The sequence below is a fragment of the Drosophila hydei genome, unplaced genomic scaffold (assembly GCF_003285905.1).
Source record: "Drosophila hydei strain 15085-1641.00,03,60 unplaced genomic scaffold, DhydRS2 tig00000383-arrow-arrow-pilon, whole genome shotgun sequence".
In the NCBI taxonomy this organism is placed as follows: Eukaryota; Metazoa; Arthropoda; class Insecta; order Diptera; family Drosophilidae; genus Drosophila; species Drosophila hydei.
The window spans coordinates 125,117-138,574 of NW_022045721.1; positions in this window are offsets into that span (position 1 = coordinate 125,117).

Sequence of the window (13,458 nt, forward strand, 5' to 3'; positions counted from 1 at the left end):
TTTCGCTGTCTGGGATCTATACATATATATCTTATACAATTTTGAGCTTTACTATATTTTGGATACTGGCTCAAAATTTTCCCGAATTCTTTCAAAATTAGCTCAGTTGCAGATATATCCAATAGTTGAAAGAGTTTACACTCACAAAAAGTCAAATTTTAATGTAGATCATTGAACCTCAGTACTAAATATTGGGTATTTTAAAATCAATCACTTTGCACATAAGAATTATTATTTATATTCAATAGAAACTTCTGATGCGTATGTATTTTCTGGTACTTAATGCCATTTATTAGTGAACCTGTTTGGTAGCTGCTAATACCCTAAAGCTTTTAATTGGTCGTAACAAAATTTCTTGAATCATTTGTAGGAAATATGAATTTTTCAAGGCGAAATCCAAAAAATACCTCTGTAGAAATTAAACTGGCTACCAGCTGCTATAAAATTCTGCTTAAATTACGGTAACAACATTTTAAAATATAAATCTAGTAGGCGTCATTAAGCGTGATTAACTGATATCATTATTGCTCATATAAACAATTATTTATTTAATGGGTCTATACTTAACTGAGATTTGCTTAAATGATTATATGTATTTTCAATAGATTATTTCTACTACTATTATTACTATAAAAAAATGCAGAGAGCAAAATTTGCTCAAAACATGCACGTTTATAGCTATGCACACACAATGAGAGTTACTCGGTATAGATTAGCACTTTATAAACAAATATCATATAGGCTAACAATTACGCTTACACAAGAAATATTTAAGTTTAGCGCCTTAATTGTAATAGCCAGCGTCGGTAACAGTGTACCATATTGATAGTCTACTTGCAGACTGTAGCTAATACTATTCAAATAGCTTAAGCCAACGCTTGCTTTAAATAAACATAGCTTTGACACTTATTGTATAAATACTATCTTAAATTGCTGAGCTCCAGACTACTATTTTATAGCGATCACAAACCCATTGACAAACTTAGAAAGGTGAAAATAAAGCCTCTCATAAGTTTTGATGACCTCCAACGAGAAGCCTTCAAAAGGTGTTATACACAGATAGCCAGATTTAAAATTAACGGATGCTTCTGCGGGTGATATGGGTGCATATAATTGATATATATGATTTCAAGAGGTGATTTCAAAACGTTGAATGAAATGGAGCCCCAATAATATGCTACCAATGAAAGTGAATTATTCGCCATTGTTTAGGGAAGATACAGATACCTAACTTATTGGTACAAGTAATATTTATGCAGACCGCCGTTGATCATTGCTGTGTCAGAAAGAAACCCAAACACGAAAATTAAAAGATAAAATCATTAATTGATTAAAATAACCCATACAAGCTAGGTAAACAAAAAAAAAAAAACAATTTTCTGTGTCACTATCCATAGTGTACTAGCAGGATCGAAACAACAGAAAAAGTTTTCATTTGTTCAGAAATCCAAAATTTTAAGAGGAATCCCAATTTAAACCGAAATGAAAGAAAGCCCTATATGAGGTGTGAATACAAATAACTGTGATGGTGTTCAGTTGTGTAATGATCTTTATTCGTCTGAGCAAGAGTTCTTATACCCTGGCTCATGCGTATTTCATCTCTTAGCCTAAGTACATTATGTAATGAGTTCTGCGGTTGAGTGGAGCTCCCAGCGGGAGACATACTATGCTTTCCCTCTGTGTAGCTTCATATATAGCTTGTATACACTTATATGCATATGGCATAAACATTGGGCAAGCGGCATAGACTTTAAGCAAAGTGCGTACGCGGCATCTCCCACGCTGCTGGTCAGACACTTAAGTGGCTGATCATATTCCCATTGTTTATCTTAGCGCTCGCCCTATGTTTATGCGTAGGGACAAATGTCACTATATGCGTATTTAGTATACGCTATCATATGTTAGGCATATGATGCATCTATATGCAGAATACTCTACATTGCTTCGGGTATTATTGATATGTCATTAAATATAATACAGTATGTTCATGCCTGAACATTCTGCGGTGGCCAAATGTGACAGCTAGCAATTGCTGCCTCTGGTTTCTCTTCTTAATCCGTGGCCTGCGTCTCCGTCTGTATAGCAACCCAATTTTCCGATGCTTCCCAGAGTTCTCTGGGACGTCCAGGCACATCGTTGTTGATGCGCTGATTACCTTGTTGGTTGATAATCCAGATATATTGCCAGAGATAATCCACCCAAGTTCGGTCTTTTGTCCCAGAGTTTTGTTGATTTTCTTTACTTTTCCCAACATTATTAAGGGAAGTAAATCAACGCCAATGACAACGTCAATTCGACGGGGCTCGTTAAAATGTGGGTCTGCTAGCGCGCAGCCATTCCAATCCTTATTGACATCCATGTCAATTTTCTTGGTCGGAAGAGCTCTCTGAAGTTTTGGCATAACAAGTGCCTGCTTAGTGGTGATGAATTTGCTTTTAAACCGTGATTTGATTGTTAAGCAAACACTATTTTTAAAAATTTCTATATTTTGCGAAATTCCTTGAACTTCCACGTTCCGTTTAGTTCGGCGCAGTTTTAACTGTTGTGCAGCTTCTTCAGATATTAGGGTTTTTTGCGAGCCTCCATCTATAAAGGCCCTTAGCTGCTCGTATTTTCCAAACTTATTTTTAATCTGGATGAGCGCTGTCGCCAGCAACGTATCTTGTCCTTTATTTTCATTTAGACAGTTGCTGCCTACGGTCTCATTTTTTCCTTATTATTTCATTATTATTTCCTTCATCGTGAAGCAAATATTAGTGTGCTTTGGTGCATTGATTGCAAGTCCAATTCTTTTTGCAATCTTTAACGCTGTGGCTGCCTAGACATTTGTAGCAAAGCGAGTTTTTGAACACAAACTCCTTACGTTTTTTAACCGGCTCAGCTCTAAATTTCTGACACCTGGTTATTTCATGTCCAGTCAATTGGCAAAAACGGCATCTATCGTGGCTCGTTGTCTTTGCTTCCCTTGACGCATGGGCGGCGCTTTTTTGCACTGAGCCTATTGAGTTATACAGTTGCTCAATAAACTCTAGTACATCGTCCAAGGACTGAATTTCTCTGGCCTTTTTTACATGTTGCTCGTAAAGTTATAGGACTTCCGTAGAGAATCGTCGCAACATAATTTGAGCGAATAGAACGTCAACTTCATTACCAAATTGACCCTTTTCTTTGATAATGGAAATGCATTCTGTTGCTGTGCCCAAGAACTTGCGGATACTGCCTTCATCATTGTTCTTCAGCAGTTCCATGTCCACTAGCTGGTTGCCGGCGTTAGCAAATATTTTGCGCGTATTTTCGTAGCGCATGCATATTAGTTCCCAAGCCGAGTTGTAGTTAGCAGACGAGCCAATTAATAAATGGCCTACGACCATTTTGGCTTCTCCCTTAAGGCATGACATCAGGTAATTCAGCTTCCTTGTGTCGCTGATATCTCTCCTGTTGTGAATCACCTCAGAGAATAACTCGAAGAACGTCGGCCACTCTTTGGGACTTCCATTGAAGTGAGGAAGATCCACTTTCGGTAGCTGTGGAACGTCTTCTTGTGTATTTTGCAAGTCAGCTACTCTTCTGTTTAGTTTTTTTGTGAGTATGCTGACATTGCATTCCAGCTCATCTATCTCATCGATGTCGAAGGCAAATTTTTCGTATTTTGCCTCTAAATCCTTGAGCGTTGACTGGACTTTGTTCCACAGGAAAATCAACTTGGATTTCTTCCTGGTTGCTGAGCTCTAGATTGGCATACACTTCTTGCATGTGTTGCCTTACTTTTAGAGCTCGTTTGTCCACTATATTATATTATTATATATTATTTCCTGCTGCCTGTGTTGTGCCTTGGATGTCTTTGGTTGGATGGATGCTGTTTCGTTGGTGTCTATGGCGTGGTCGGCAACTTCGACTTTCATTAGAGACTCCTCGTAGTTTCTGATATTTTCCATTATGCCATCATATATTTTCTCCTTAAAATATTGATGATCGATGACACCGATTTTGACCAGCATTAGATGATTGGCAGTAAACTCTTCTGCCAACTTATCAATGGCTGGTAACGCATCCTTGTTCGTGATGCTCTGCCGGATCTTGTCATAGATCTCTGATTGCTTTTTGAGCAACTCCAGAGTTTTCGCCGACAGCATTTTGATTGTTTTTTTTTTTTCGTGTGAAAATTTGATCTTAATTTACCCTTTGGCTTGACCCGTTGGAGGTGTTTTTGTTTTGATCGCCTGGTTGATCGTGCTGTGCCTCTACTCACAGCTTGAATTGGCAAACCAAAAAGTATTTTGTAGTATGTATTGTTATTACGTCTATTTTTCCCTATTTGATCATCGCAGTGATCTTCCTGCCTATTCGATGTACGGCTTTACGGGCCACACTACTATCGGGCAGAAAGGGTTCCGCTCGATTTAACAATATTTTACTTATATTTAAATAAAATTTTTGTTCGTCTCGGAATTTCCTTTGTTAGCTGCTCATCGCCGATTGTCTCGCTGATGCTCCCTCGTATGTGCAAAAGACGAATTATCTTTCACACTTGTCTTCCAAACGTAGCCTTGTAGATCAAAATGTCACAAACGAAGCCTTGTGGAGTTTACTCGAAGAACCAAAATGTCACAAACGTAGCCTTGTGGCTCCGGCTCGAAGGACCAAAAGAGAAGGATACAAATCACAAACGTAGCCTTGTGGATTTTACTCGAAGAACCGGATCGAAGCACCAAAAAATGTGAATACAAATAACTGTGATGGTTTTCAGTATTGTAATGATCTTTATTCGTCTGAGCAAGAGTTCTTATACCCTGGCTCATGCTTATTTCATCTCTTAGCCTAAGTACATTATGTAATGAGTTCTGCGGTTGAGTGGAGCTCCAAGCGAGAGACATACTATGCTTTCCCTCTGTGTAGCTTCATATATATAGCTTGTATATACTTATATGCATATGGCATAAACATTGGGCAAGCGGCATAGACTCCCACGCTGCTGGTCAGACACTTAAGTGGCTGATCATATTCCCATTGTTTATCTTAGCGCTCGCCCTATGTTTATGCGTAGGGACAAATGTCACTATATGCGTATTTAGTATACACTATCATATGTTAGGCATATGATGCATCTATATGCAGAATACTCTACATTGCTTCGGGTATTATTGATATGTTATTAAATATACTACAGTATGTTCATGCCTGAACATGAGGTCAACACGATAGTCAACGCACATGTTTTGGCATTATTGTGCAATCTAACAACACTGGCAAGTGTTCAACACGAGTGAATCAAAATTTTTTATATGACCAAATTTTGGTACTGTAAAAATTTCGGGGAACATTATGATCTAAAAATGGCGATATGTTATGCATTGACATCTTTTCAACCAACAAATAAGGCATTTCTGATCAATTTTTAAATTTGCAATAAAACAAGCAAATGTGAATTTCATTTTCGAACGGTATCGAGACATCCTTTAATTTTGAAACCATTACTTAAAGGTGACACTAGCGCCAACTGCAAGATAGAAAGCTTTCTTAATATCTAATAAAAAATCGCTATATGACTTCAAAACCAGATCAACTAGACACCTTGGAGCATGAGAGATAATGAACGCATCTACTGGTGAATTTAAGCAAGCAAGCAATTAAGTACGAAAAACAACCTCAATAGAACATGATATTTAATGTAGCAAGAAACAAGTAAGAAATCTCTAGTCGGGTGCCCGACTAGGAGATACCCTGATCCCAGTCCTCTAAGTTTTTTAATATTTTCCGTATTTTGTATCAAGTATTCAAAAATAAACAAATAAAAAACGACATTACGAGACCAGGATTCGAACCCGGATTGTTTGCGCAACGTGCACCAACTCTACAAACACCGCCACTTCATAATTTAAAAAAGTAAATAAAACAATAACAAATATTTCATCTCCACCGGTCTCGAACCCTGGGACTAGCTGCTTACGAGCGCCGACTCTACCAACGCAGCCATTACACCACTTGAAAGAAGAGTTACAAATTTGAAGTTAAGTAGCAGCTGATAATTCAAGCAGTATTCAATCGCAATTTCGACTCTTGGAATAGAAAAAAATACACGCATTTGAATATAAGTGTATTGGAAGAATGCGTGCCCATGGCGCTGCTGACATGTGCTTTTGCAAATTGGCCAAACGTTTTGTTTAATAACTTCTGTTCTACTTAATGGAATTTAATGAAATTTTCAGCATATGATCTACATAGCCTATTAGCTGGGTAGAGATGCAAACGCCATCACATAAAGGCCCAATTTCTAACTAAACTTAAATTTTAAGAATTTGGGGAAATTTGTAGCTGGTATCCAAAATCCAACAAAAATCAAAATTGCATAAAATATACATAAAAGTAAATACAATTTGGAGGCTCTAGCTCTTAAGACGTCCGAGATATAATTTATAAACTACATTTCAATCATGCTTTTATTCGATAACAATTAAATGCGAATAGTTATCGAATATTTGAAACAAACTCGATATGTGCGGGCTATACACGGACCTACAATTTCAAGTCTCTATCTCTTATAGATGCTGAGATCCACACGTTCACACGTACGGGCAGACGAACAGACAGAGTGACGAACAGGGCTCAATCGACTCGGCTTGTCGTCCTGATCAAAATATATATACTCTATGGGGTCTGCCACGCCTCCTTCTGCCTGTTACTTACATTTGTACAAAACCATTATACCCTGATTTTCCAATTTCAATGGGATCAGGGTATGAAAAGTATTTGCCAAGATCAAAAAAAGGCTAAGAAACCAACCGTTTCCTTTCTTCTCTGAGGAAAGTGTCTAATCAAATTTAGGAATGGCGGCTGTCTTTAAGGAGAGGGTAGTCCACAAAGACACCCTCATATAAAGGTTTTCACCATTATAAGCATAAAAGAAAAATAGACAGTATTTTATTATTATTATTAAGATAAAAACAATATGAAATTTATTCCGTTCATTAAAATTGACTTTGTTTGCATTAGTAGTAGAGAGACATATATTGGTATGGTCGCATATCTGAAAGATGCTAGATGTAAATTACATTACGAAGTTGATTTGAAGGGGGGGTTTTATTTAAAAAGTTTAGAATTTTTTAAGCAATTTTGTATTTGATAATAACTAACTCATGGTGCTGAAACAGTAGTATATACCTAACTTTTGATTCAGTTCAGTTAAAGTATCTTAGGTCGATGCTTACTTTAAACTGCTGTATGCTGCTGAGTCCCACGCCAACATTATACAAGGTCGGAGATCTAAGTACATTCACCAACATCATCAACAACTGGATTGGCGCAAGCTTTGACCATCAACAACAAGATTAGCAGGCACAACCATTTACATCGAAATATTGCAAGCGAGATTGCATAATACTCATTCACGGTCTAAAACCAATTGTGTTTTTGGTAGAGGCATCAAGAAGGAATCTGAAGAAACTTATTCATTCTGGTTTTTAACCCCGATTCCAATTGTAGTGACTGTCTCGTGTACCACATAACCCAGTTGGCGTTATATATGCTGGTCGCATAAAATGTTTATCTAAATGAACCGAAAGTGAATGAAATATTCCATCGAATTAGTCGTTCCGGAATGCCAATGCTGAACTTCCACTCATACAATTAAATGAATGATTTTTTTCATTTCAATTAAAACAATCGCAACTAATAGAATTGTGGTGGAATTATAAGCTGACATATTTGAGTGGAATTCGCTACTGCACAAATAAACAATGGATTAACAGGGTTGATACTGACATCGCGCAGAATAAGACGATACACTTTATTTTTAAGTGTCATAAGCTTAAAATTGCATATATATTTTGTAGGCTACCAAAGCCCAAAAATATATAGAAGATACGGCGACGTTCATGTGTATAAAATCTGCTAACACTAATAAGACCGAAGTGCTGACTGTATAGGTCATAGAAACCAAAACTCTGTCTATATGCAAATACAAAGTGGCAAATCATGAAATTATAATTAAAGCAACTCCAAATAAGTTAGAAAGCTCTAGTCGGGGTGCCATGACTAGGAGATACCCTGATCCCAGACCAATCTGCGGCTTTTAAAATTTTATATAGTTTTAATAACTTAATGGATTTTAATGAAATTTTCAGCATATGATCAACATATTCTATTGGCTTGGTAGAGACGCAAGCTCCTTTACATAATGGCCCTATTTCCAACGGAACTTAAATTTAATTTAAAATATAACAAAAATCAAAATTGAAGAAAATATACATAAACATTTAGAAAATTTTGAGGTTCTACCTCTTAAGCCGAACGAGATATAATTTAATAACTGCATTTAGATTATGTTTTTATTCGATAACAATAAAATTGGAATAGTTATCGAGTATTTGAAACAAACTTGATATACGTGTGCTGTACACGGGCCTACAAGAGATTGCCGTGTTCACACATACGGACAGACGGACGGGGTTTAATCGACTCGGCTTGTCGTCCTGAGATAGAATATATATACTTTATATATATATACTTTATAGACATCCAAGACACAACACAGGCAGCAGGAAATATTTTCTCAAAGAAGCTCGAGCCCAATGGATGTCATGGTATATCTTCTGGGCAGAAGAGCTCTTAAAGTAACGCAACACATGCAGGAAGTGTATGCCAATCTAGAGTTCAGCAGCCAGGAAGAAATCCTTCATTATAATGACAAGTCTATTTTCCTGTGGAACAAAGTCCAAACAACGCTCACCGATTTAGGGGCAAAATATGAGAAATCTGTCTTTGACATCGATGACATAGATGAGCTGAAATGCAATGGCAGCATACTTACAAGAAAACTGACTTGACTGTCAAAATATAAAAGGACATTTAAGAGCTACCGAAAGTGGATCTTCCTCACTTTAATCGAAGTCCCAAGGAGTAGCCAACGTTCTTCGAACAATTCTCCGAGGTGATTTAAAACAGGAAATATATCAGCAACACAAGAAAGCTGAATTACCTGAAATCATGCCATTTATTAATTGGCTCGTCTGCTAAATACAATTCAGCGTGGGAACTAATATACAATCGCTATGAAAGTAAGCGCAAAATATTTGTTAACGCCGTTAACCAGCTAATGGTCATGGAACTGCTGAATAACAATGATGAAGGCAGTATCTGCAAGCTCTTGGGCACAGCGACAGGATGCATTTCCATCCTCCAAAGAAAAAAGTCAATTTGGTAATGAAGCTGACGTTCTATTCGCTCAGATTTTGTCGCGGCGATTCTCTACGAAGAGACAGTCAGCAGCAACAGTCTAAAAGAAAATAAAGGGTAAGATAACGTATCTGGCGACTGCGCTTAGTGTTGTGGCTTTTTGCATTGCTGACATTTATATGATCTTGTGCAATTACCGAAATTATGAGAACACAAAAAATGATACATCATTTTAATTTTTGTCCACCGTTGCCGCCTTAAGCTTTTGGCACTTAACTACTTCGCATTATTTTTAGATAATCACACTTATGACCTATCCGTTAAAGCATGTTTTTCAAAGGATCAATTTTTTTGGGTCACTTACATCTTTCCTATTTGAATGCATCGTCGTTGCGTTTTTCTTTTATCAGACTTTGTAACTTGATGTTTGATGATGTTCAGCAACTCAAAAAACGTTTCAGTATTAATTTTTACACACATTCACGAAGTGAATTAATGGTAGAGACATTGTGTTCAGGCATGAACATACTGTAGTATATTTAATAAAATATTAATAAGACCCAAAGTAATGTAGAGTATTCTACATATAAATGCGTCATATGCCTAACATATGATAGTGTATACTAAATACGCATATAGTGACATTTGTCCCTACGCATAAACATAGGGCGAGCGCAAAGATAAACAAATGGAATATGATCAGCCACTTAAGTGTGGTCTGACCAGCAGCGTGGGAGATGCCGCGTACGCACTTTGCTTAAGGTCTATGCCGCTTGCCTAATGTTTATGCCATATGCATATAAGTATATACAAGCTATATATATGAAGCTACACAGAGGGAAAGCATAGTATGTCTCTCGCTTGGAGCTCCACTCAACCGCAGAACTCATTACATAATGTACTTAGGCTAAGAGATGAAATACGCATGAGCCAGGGTATAAGAACTCTTGCTCAGACGAATAAAGGTCATTACACAACTGAACACCACCACAGTTATGTGTATTCACATTTTGGTTCTTCGAGCCGGATCCACAAGGCTTCGTTTGTGATTTGTACTCACATTTTGGTTCTTCGAGTAAAATCCACAAGGCTACGTTTGTGATTTGTATCCTTCTCCTTTGGTCCTTCGAGCCGGAGACACAAGGCTTCGTTTGTGATAAGTGTGAAAGTGAAGTAAAAAATTGTTTAAATACTTGTTTGGCTTACCAATTCAAGCTGTGAGTAGACGCACAGCACGATCAACCAGGCGATCAAAACAAAAACACCTCCAACGGGTCAAGCCAAAGGGTAAATTAAGATCAAATTTTCCCACTTTCAAAATGCTGTCGGCGAAAACTCTTGAGTTGCTCAAAAAGCAATCAGAGATCTATGACAAGATCCGGCAGAGCATCACGAACAAGGATGCGTTACCAGCCATTGATAAATTGGCAGAAGAGTTTACTGCCAATCATCTAATGCTGGTCAAAATCGGTGTCATCGATCATCAATATTTTAAGGAGAAAATATATGATGGCATAGTGGAAAACATCAGGAACTACGAGGAGTTTCTGATGAAAGTCGAAGTTGCCGACCACGCCATAGACACTAACGAAACAGCATCCATCCAACCAAAGACATCCAAGGCACAACACAGGCAGCAGGAAATAATATATAATAATATAATATATAGGACAAACGAGCTCTAAAAGTAAGGCAACACATGCAAGAAGTGTATGCCAATCTAGAGCTCAGCAGCCAGGAAGAAATCCAAGTTGATTTTCCTGTGGAACAAAGTCCAGTCAACGCTCAAGGATTTAGAGGCAAAATACGAAAAATTTGCCTTCGACATCGATGAGCTCGATAAGCTGGAATGCAATGTCAGCATACTCACAAAAAAACTAAACAGAAGAGTAGCTGACTTGCAAAATACACAAGAAGACGTTCCACAGCTACCGAAAGTGGATCTTCCTCACTTCAATGGAAGTCCCAAAGAGTGGCCGATGTTCTTCGAGTTATTCTCTGAGGTGATTCACAACAGGAGAGATATCAGCGACACAAGGAAGCTGAATTACCTGATGTCATGCCTTAAGGGAGAAGCCAAAATGGTCGTAGGCCATTTATTAATTGGCTCGTCTGCTAACTACAACTCGGCTTGGGAACTAATATGCATGCGCTACGAAAATACGCGCAAAATATTTGCTAACGCCGGCAACCAGCTAGTGGACATGGAACTGCTGAAGAACAATGATGAAGGCAGTATCCGCAAGTTCTTGGGCACAGCAACAGAATGCATTTCCATTATCAAAGAAAAGGGTCAATTTGGTAATGAAGTTGACGTTCTATTCGCTCAAATTATATTGCGACGATTCTCTACGGAAGTCCTATAACTTTACGAGCAACATGTAAGAAAGGCCAGAGAAATTCAGTCCTTGGACGATGTACTAGAGTTTATTGAGCAACTGTATAACTCAATAGGCTCAGTGCAAAAAAACGCCGCCCATGAGTCAAGGGAAGCAAAGACAACGAGCCACGATAGATGCCGTTTTTGCCAATTGACTGGACATGAAATAACCAGGTGTCAGAAATTTAGAGCTGAGCCGGTTAAAAAACGTAAGGAGTTTGTGTTCAAAAACTCGCTTTGCTACAAATGTCTAGGCAGCCACAGTGTTGAAGATTGCAAAAAGAATTGGACTTGCAATCAATGCACCAAAGCACACTACAATGTGCTTCACGAGGAAGCAAATAAAAATGAGACCGTAGGCAGCAACTGTCTAAATGAAAATAAAGGACAAGATACGTTGCTGGCGACAGCGCTCATCCAGATTAAAAATAAGTCTGGAAAATACGAGCAGCTAAGAGCCCTTATAGATGGAGGCTCGCAAAAAATCCTAATATCTGAAGAAGCTGCACAACAGTTAAAACTGCGCCGAACTAAACGGAACGTGGAAGTTCAAGGAATTTCGCAAAATATAGAAATTTTTAAAAATAGTGTTTGCTTAACAATCAAATCACGGTTTAAAAGCAAATTCATCACCACTAAGCAGGCACTTGTTATGCCAAAACTTCAGAGAGCTCTTCCGACCAAGAAAATTGACATGGATGTCAATAAGGATTGGAATGGCTGCGCGCTAGCAGACCCACATTTTAACGAGCGCAGTCGAATTGACGTTGTCATTGGCGTTGATTTACTTCCCTTAATAATGTTGGGAAAAGTAAAGAAAATCAACAAAACTCTAGGACAAAAGACCGAACTTGGATGGATTGTCTCTGGCAATATATCTGGATTATCAACCAACAAGGTAATCAGCGCTTCAACAACGATGTGCCTGGACTTCCCAGAAAACTCTGGGAAGCATCGGAAAATTGGGTTGCTATACAGACGGAGACGCAGGCCACGGATGTGGCCAACGCAGAATGTTCAGGTATGAACATACTGTAGTACATTTAATAACATATTAATAAGACCCGAAGCAATGTAGAGTATTCTACATATAAATGCGTCATATGCCTAACATATGATAGTGTATACTAAATACGCATATAGTGACATTTGTCCCTACGCATAAACATAGGGCGAGAGCAAAGATAAACAATGGGAATATGATCAGCCACTTAGTGTGGTCTGACCAGCAACGTGGGAGGTGCACTTTTTATGCATATAAGTATATGCATATGCATATAAGTATATACAAGCTATATATGTGAAGTTACACAGAGGGAGAGCATAGTATGTCTCCCGCTTGGAGCTCCACTCAACCGCAGAACTCATTACATTATGTAAATGTAATAATAGGCTAAGAGATGAAATACGCATGAGCCAGGGTATAAGAACTCTTGCTCAGACGAATAAAGATCATTACACAACTGAACACCACCACAGTTATGTGTATTCACACATTGAAATTGGAATATATATTCGTGCCTAATCCCGAGTCTGATACCCTAGTCTGATAATGTGATAAGATGTTTCCGATACGCGCACTAGAGATGTCCCAAATAGGAACAAGGTAAGTGGAGTATGTCAGAAACGCTATTATTTTAAATGCTAGAGAATCGAAATTTAAAAGATCCAAATTGGAGTCGTGGAAAACTTGGTAAGAACGTAGCTTCCACAATTTAAAAGCTAGAACATAAAAATTGGCATTGGTAAGATCCTCTATAGATTAGATCCTCTATAGATCTAAATTGTTGTCTTTGCCCAGTAGGAGGGTGGCAAATTAAATTTAACTATATAAATTATATATCTTCGGCCATAGGGGGCATGGCAAACCGCAAAAGTCTATATATTTATCTACTGAACTATCAACT